The 8,122-nt window shown below is 38.1% G+C and overlaps 1 long non-coding RNA gene across 1 annotated transcript; it reads left to right on the forward strand.

Annotated features, from left to right (window-relative positions):
• Positions 1 to 4,238: 4,238 nt before the first annotated feature.
• On the forward strand, positions 4,239 to 5,869 carry LOC142506252 (uncharacterized). Its single transcript, XR_012804551.1, has 3 exons — positions 4,239 to 4,508; positions 4,611 to 4,812; positions 5,301 to 5,869. It is a non-coding gene; the product is annotated as an uncharacterized LOC142506252 (long non-coding RNA).
• Positions 5,870 to 8,122: the final 2,253 nt, after the last annotated feature.

Below are 8,122 nucleotides of genomic sequence, written 5' to 3' on the forward strand. Positions count from 1 at the left end.
ATAAAAGAATCCGAAAGGTGTAAATGCAGTCACGGTGACATCTCCCATGAAGCAAGAGGTAGTTGATGTTGAAGATGACGTGAAAGAAAAGGGGTCATCCAAGCAAAGGTCCGAGGATGCAAAGGATAAAGGTAAGTCTCTAAACTCAAACCACACTAATGACATTAATTCACTCTTGTTTCCCCAAAGAGAAAAGCAACTGCAACTAGATACTCAATTTTCAAAATTCCTTGAGATTTTCAAAAAGCTGAACATAAATATACCGTTTGCAGAGGCTTTATCTCAAATTCCCTCCTATGCAAAATTTCTTAAGGAGATTCTATCAAACAAGAGGAAACTGGTGGATTATGAGATAGTGAAACTTTCGGATGAATGTTCTGCAATTTTACAAAATAAATTGCCTCCAAAAGCTAAGGACCCAGGTAGCTTCTCTATTCCTTGTACCATAGGAACTTCATTTTTTAGTAAAGCTTTATATGACCTAGGTGCAAGCATTAACTTGATGCCGTACTCATGCTTTGAGAAGCTGAAAATAGGTGAAGTGAAGCCAACTACAATTTCTCTACAATTGGCTGATAGATCAATTAAATATCCAAGGGGAGTTGTAGATGATGTGTTAGTAAAAGTTGACAAGTTCATTTTTCCAATTGATTTTGTTGTGTTAGACATGGAAGAGGATTGATAAATTCCTTTTATTTTAGGGAGACCATTCTTAGCCACCGGAAGGGCCTTGATAGATGTGCATAAGAGTGAGATAGTTTTAAGACTGAATGATGAGAGTGTGATATTCAATGTTTTTCAGTCCATCAAATACCCCAATGATACATCTGATTGTTTTAGAATTGATTCTACTGACGAGTTCGTTGAGTGTGGTTTGCAGGGATTAATGTGTGAGGATCCTTTGGCGGTTTGTTTGACCCATTCATGCCCGCAAGAATTGGGAAGTCAACAGCTGGACGAATGTATTCATTATCCGGAAGCAGGCAGACCGATTGAAAAAACGGTTAACTCTAGGATTGGGGAGCTTGGGCATGTCCCAAGACCTTTAAAATCATCCTTTGAAGAAGCCCCAATCCTAGAAATGAAACATCTTCCTTCGCACTTGAAATATCTATTTTTGCTTGATAACGATAAACTGTCAGTGATAGTTTCCTTTACTTTGACAGAGATGGAAAAAGAAAAGCTGTTGCGAGTTCTGAGGAAAAATATCAAAGCCATAGTTTGGAGTATTACAGACATCAAGGGGATAAGTTCATCCATGTGCATGCACAAAATTCTGATGGAGGCCGACCACAAGACATCTACCCAACCTCAAAGGTGTCTAAACCCAACTATGCAAGAGGTGGTCAAGAAAGAGGTGATAAAGCTACCGGACGTAGGTATTATTTACCCGATTTCTGATAGTTGGTGGGTAAGTCCAGTACAAGTTGTTCCGAAGAACGGTGGGATCACTGTCGTAAAGAATGAGAACAACGAGTTAATTCCTACCAGAACTGTTACAGGATGGCGTGTTTTCATTGATTATATTGAACTTAATGACGCCACCCGTAAAGACCACTTCCCCCTCTCTTTTATTGATCAAATGTTGGAAAGGTTAGCTGGACATTCTTTCTAATATTTCCTGGATGGTTATTCAGGTTATATGCAAATTCCCGTTGACCCTGAAGATCAGGAGAAAACCTTATTCACATGTCCTTACGAGACATTTGCATATAAACGAATGTCATTCGGTCTATGTAATGCACCAGCAACTTTCCAACGATGCATTATGGCAATTTTTCACGACATGATTGAGGATTTTATTGAAATATTCATGGATGATTTTTCTGTCTTTGGGTCTTCATTTGATACTTATTTGATTAACCTGTCTAAAGTCTTGGAGAGATGTGGGGAGTCAAATTTTGTTTTAAACTGGGAAAAATGTCATTTCATGTTGAGAGAGGGAATTGTATTGGGGCACAAAATTTCAGAAACAGGGATTGAAGTTGATAAGGCAAAACTTGAAGTGATTGAGAAACTCCCAGCCCCAACAAACATCAAAGGAGTGCATAGTTTTCTAGGACATGCAGGGTTCTATAGACGCTTTATAAAAGATTTTTCTTGTAATGCTAAGCCACTAACCAATTTGCTGATAAAAGATGTGCGCTTTGATTTTTCCGATGAGTGTGTGCAGGCTTTTCAGATTTTGAAGGAGAAATTGATCACCGCACTTGTGATGATAGCCCCTGATTGGGGGTCACTGTTTGAGGTGATGTGTGATGCAAGTGACACAGCTCTAGGGGCAGTTCTGGGGCAAAAGAGGGAAAAATGCATCCATATCATCTACTATGCTAGTATGATACTGTCAACTGCTCAGCTGAACTATGCCACTACAGAGAAGGAGCTTCTTGCTGTGGTTTTTGCTCTGGATAAATTTAGATCATATTTGATAGGGAGCAAAGTTGTAGTGCACACTGACCATTCAGCCTTGAAATACTTGATGGCCAAAAAGGATGCAAAACAAAGACTGATTAACTGGGTTCTTCTGTTGCAGGAATTTGATCTGGAGATAATCGACAGGAAGGGGACAAAGAACCAAGTTGCAGACCATCTCTCGCGTTTGGAGAATCCAAGTCAAGGCAATGAAATTATTTGCGATGATTTCCCGGATGAACAACTTTTTGAGGTCACCAGTTTACCGTGGTATGCCGATTTTGTTAATTATCTATCTAGTAAGTTCATTCCTCCCCACTTTACTTATCAGCAAAAGAAGAAATTTTTCTCAGATTTGAAATATTATTTGTGGGAGGATCCGTATTTTTTTAGAATATATGCAGATGGTATAATCCGTAGATGTGTTCCCCAAGAAGAGGTAAGTTAAATTTTGTTTCATTGTCATGCTGGTCCGGCCGGAGGCCATTTTGGGGCAACTAGAACTGCGTCAAAAGTCCTCCAGTCTTGTTTTTATTGCCCTACTCTGTTTAAGAATGTGCATGAATATGTTACAAAATGTCCAAATTGTTAGTGCACAGGTAATATCTCTAGGAGACATGAATTGCCTCTCAATAGTATTTTGGTGTGAGATATTTGATGTGTGAGGTATAGATTTCATGGGTCCGTTCCCAGTTTTTTTTGGGAACAAGTATATTGTGGTGGTTGTAGATTACGTGTCTAAGTGGGTGGAGACACTTGCATGCAAAACTAATGATTCTAGTGTTGTCGTTCAATTTCTCAAGAAAAATATTTTCTCAAGTTTTGGTACACCTAGACCCATTATTAGCGATGTAGGTACTCATTTTGTAATCGTCAATTTGACAGTCTGTTGGCTAAGTATGTGGTCCGACATAAGGTGGCCACACCTTATCATCCTCAAACTAGTGGCCAAGTCGAGGTATCGAAAATAGAACTTAAACTCATTCTTGAGAAAACTGTTAGTACTTCAAGGAAATAATGGTCTAGAAAACTCGACGATGCACTTTGGGCTTACCGCACTGCTTTTAAAACCCCCATTGGCATGTTTTCTTTTAGATTATTGTATGGGAAGTCGTGTCACCTACCCGTTGAACTTGAACATAGGGATTATTGGGCTACTAAATTCTTGCATTTTGATGCTAAAGCCACAGGTGATGAGACAGTATTGCAGCTGAATGAATTGGATGAGTTTAGGTTGGATGCTTATGAGAACGCCAAGCTTTACAAGGAGAAAACTAATTGTTGGCATGATCAGAACATCGTCCATCGAGAATTTGTGGTGGGAGAACTGGTACTATCTTGAGATAATCTCAATGAGTGGTGGTGAATGTAGGTTATTCAATAGCGGTGGGATTTCTCAATTGTGGGGGATTCTATTTTGACCAGCAGACTGAGAACGTCAAATAGGCCAGGGAAGTTTCTGTACAATTCTTGCATCTTGTGTGCTTGATCGAGTTTCAATTTTGATATGTAGATTTATAGAATTGTAAATTCCTGGCTTTGAGGTATGTGTCTGGTTCGAAGTGTGTGTAGGGTACTCTTCAAAAAAAAAAAAAGACGCCCGGACCACTAGACGGAACCCTACATGGGGTCGTGTCCTTCAATCTTGTGTTGCCTTTTCCCAGTGTCTCGACGACTTCAGGAAGATCTTGACATTGACGCCCTTGTTCATGGAGAGCCAGATGTAACCCAATAGAAATTTAACAAATAAGTTAAATGTCATGTCACACTTTCTAACAATTGAATCTAATGATGAAATCTTTGTTTTTAATAGTGCTTTTACTTTTTAAACTATTGAAATTCCAAATGAACGATATGGTTGAGTACTTCGGAGAACAATTGTCTGGTTTTGTCTTCACCACTAATGGATTGGTACAATCTTATGGCTCTCGCTGTGTGAAGCTACCAATCATTTACGGTGATGTGAGTCGCCCCAACCAAATGACAGTCTTCTGGTCCACTGCTGCCCAGAGTATGACTAAGCGTCCAATGAAAGGAATGCTTACTGGCCCTGTAACCATTCTCAACTGGTCCTTCGTACGAAATGACCAACCGAGGTATATACATATATATCTGACCAAAATATTTATCAGGATGGATGTACTCTACTTCTGTTTCTCACTATTTGGAATAATCCCAACTCACATTTTGTGGTTCAGGTTTGAAACATGCTATTAGATTGCTTTGGCCATTAAAGACGAAGTTGAGGATCTTGAGAAAGCTGGCATCACTTTCATTTAGATAGATGAAGCAGAATTGAGAGAAGGTTTGCCACTGAGGAAGGCGGAGCATGCCTTCTACTTGGACTGGGTTGTCCACTCTTTCATAATCACCAATTGTGGTGTCGAGGACACTACCCAGGTACTTTTTCTTTAATCTTTGCACTTCATTTCGTGACAAGCGATGTAAATTTGCTGTTACATTTTTTTCCATTGTTCAGTTCAGTCCATAATTGAGATACTTTTTTGAATATAAAGTCAGTATAACAGAACTAACGATCGTTAAAAATCATTGTCCCAAAAAGCTGAATTCATAAGTGGTGGAACAATAACATTTTTATATTTTATCACGTCTCTTCACATGTAAGTCAGGGACCAAACAACATAGATTCAAGATTAGTATCCAAGGCATGTACATCTCTGTTGATCAGTTATAAAGCAAGGCAACATTACTATAACACCAAATATCGATTTGGTGAAATATAAGGAAGATTGCATGTTAGGGGTTTGAACTCTTGGGCACGTTGTTATGATACAATGTTAGAAACAAATACTTTTATGCCTTGTTTAGCACCAACAATTTATCCTACAAAATGCTATAAATTTCGCTTTCTACTGTTTCATCAACAGATCCACACCCACATGTGCTACTCCAACTTCAACGACATCATCCACTCCATCATGGACATGGATGCGGATGTGATCACCATTGAAAACTCTCAATCTGATGAGAAGCTGTTATCAGTTTTCCGTGAAGGAGTGAAATACGGTGCTGAAATTGGACCGGGTGTGTATGACATTCAGTCCCCCAGGATACCATCAACCGAAGAAATTTCTGACATGATTAACAAGATGCTCGTTGTCCTCGAGACCAACATCTTGTAGGTGAACCATGACTGTGGACTCAAAACTCGCAAGTACGGGGAAGTGAAGCCTGCATTGGAAAATATGGTTTCCGCAGCCAAGCTCCTCTGAACTCAGCTTGCTAGCGTGAAATGAGGCGCTCGATGCATCAAACTTCTATAGTTCTCAAATTTGTTGTTAAAGGAATTGTTGTCTAATTATTGAATAATAGTTGTTTGTGGTGAAATATTATTATTAGCAGTTGTAGCCCGCTCGTTGGGAATTTTTCTTGTTTTCATTTTTGTTTTGGATTTTTCAAGTCAATGAACTATATATCATATTCTCTACACTTTTAACTTCTGGTGTTCTTACATACTGACCCTTAGATTGGGAGAGGTGCGGTATCGTGCATTAAATTTAACAACGCATCAGTCATCAACGTTCATTTCTCTTTTTTTCTGGTGATAAAAGTGAGTCTCCAAAACCCATATAGTACTAGGTTCCAACCTACAATTTGGTTAGTAGTTAGATTAGATAAGAAATTCTCAGATCCCTCCTCGTATTATTCTTTTTCGTTTGGTAATATTGTTGGGAAAAACCCATAAACCCCAGAATCCATCACGTTAAATAATTAATAATTTGACTGAAAACTTAAGCGGAAGCATACCTTAAGCCATAATCCTGAATTCTTTAGAACGTGTCTTGATCTTCCAGATCTACGCGCTCTTTCCTTGAGAGAATCCTTTAGTTTCTCTTCAGAACTATTTTCTTAATGGGGGAGAGAATAGTGAAAGTGATAACACGAGATCTGGGGACCATGACCCATATTTATAGATAATGTTTATCAATATCTTCTGATATTTCTGTTTTAGCCCATCATAAAAACAGAAATTACACTTATATCTCTAAACATTAAAGGCCCACAACTCATTAGATACATCAAAGCCCAATAACCCGAAACATTAATTGATCACTTTATTTTGAGCTTAACTTAATAGACAACCCACAACACATAATTATTCACATATAAGCCCATATAAATAAATTGATCCAACAAATATTTCTACTTTCTAGGCTTAAATTGACTATTTTTTCCCCAATGGTATCTTCTGCCTCACTTAAGCTGAGTCTTAATTTCATTTATAGTGGCCACATGTCAGGGTCTGATTACTACCATCAATAGTGTACAAACCTGAGCATACATCAGACTCCCCATTGCAGATGCATAGGGAACTTTCTGCATGTCTTTTTCCTCAAAATCATTATTTGGTCATTGTTTGAGAATAAATTTATCTCCCTTAGCCACATGGGTATCTGTTGGTTTACAATCTTGCATCCCGTATCACTTGAAAACTTTCTCGATATAGCTTTTCTGAGATAATCCAAGAATACCTCGAGAACGATCCCGATGTATCTCTATACCCAGTACAAAATATGCATCACCAAGATCTTTCATCTCAAAATTCTTAGCTAGAAATCTCTTGGTTTCATGCAACAACTCTATATCGTTGCTAGCGAGTAGAATGTCATCAACATATAAAACCAGAAAAATATACTTACTCCCACTGAACTTATGATACACACAATCATCGACCAAATTCATCTGAAAACAAAACGAGATGATCACTTGATGAAATTTGAAATACCATTGTCGAGATGCTTGCTTGAGCCCATAGATGGATTTCTTTAATTTGCAAACCATATTATTTGTGTCTTTGGAAACAAAATTTTCTGGCTGCACCATATAAATCAATACATCAATGTCACCATTTAGAAACGCAGTCTTTACATCCATCTGATGAAGCTCAAGATCGAAATGCGCCACCAAAGCCATTATAATCCTTAAAGAGTCTTTCGAAGAAACCGGAGAGAAAGTCTCTTTATAATCAATGCCTTCTTTCTGTGTAAAGCCTTTAGCGACAAGACGAGCCTTATATCTTTCCATATTGCCTTTCGAATCCCTCTTGGTTTTAAATATCTATTTGCAACCAATGGGCTTCGTACCTTTAGGCAATGGGAGAAGATCCCATACGTCATTGTCCTTCATGGACTTTATCTCCTCATCAATGGCATCATTCCACTTTTGAGAGTTAGAACTTTCCATGGATTGACGGAAGTTAATAGGATCATCCTCCATCAATCCAATGTCTGCCTCATATTCTTGAAGAAATACAATATAATCATCTGGCACTGCATTTCTCCGCTCTCTAGTGAATCTCCTTAATGGCATAGGTTCTGGAGGTGCTTGAGTTTGTTCATCTGGAATGGGAGGATAGGGGTGTCAATCGGGTGGGTTGGGTCGGGTTTCGGGTCAACCCGCAAAAATTTTTTATTTTTTTTTCAACCCGAACACGAACCCGAAGCAACCCGAAAACTCCCAACCCGAACACGAACCCGTATAACCCGACTCAACCCGTCTAACCCGCCTAACCCGAATTTTATTTATTTTTTTTAAATTTTTTTAAAAAAATTAATGAAAAAAATTCAATAAAATAAAAATAATATGTTAATTTAAACACATAATAACAAAATTTCCGATTTAAATTTGAAAGTTTAATCGTAGAAAATTTAAAGTATATTTATTAAATCAAATAAAAAATTGTTAAAAA

Source organism: Primulina tabacum, chromosome 10 (genome assembly GCF_025594145.1).
Source record: "Primulina tabacum isolate GXHZ01 chromosome 10, ASM2559414v2, whole genome shotgun sequence".
NCBI lineage: Eukaryota > Viridiplantae > Streptophyta > Magnoliopsida > Lamiales > Gesneriaceae > Primulina > Primulina tabacum.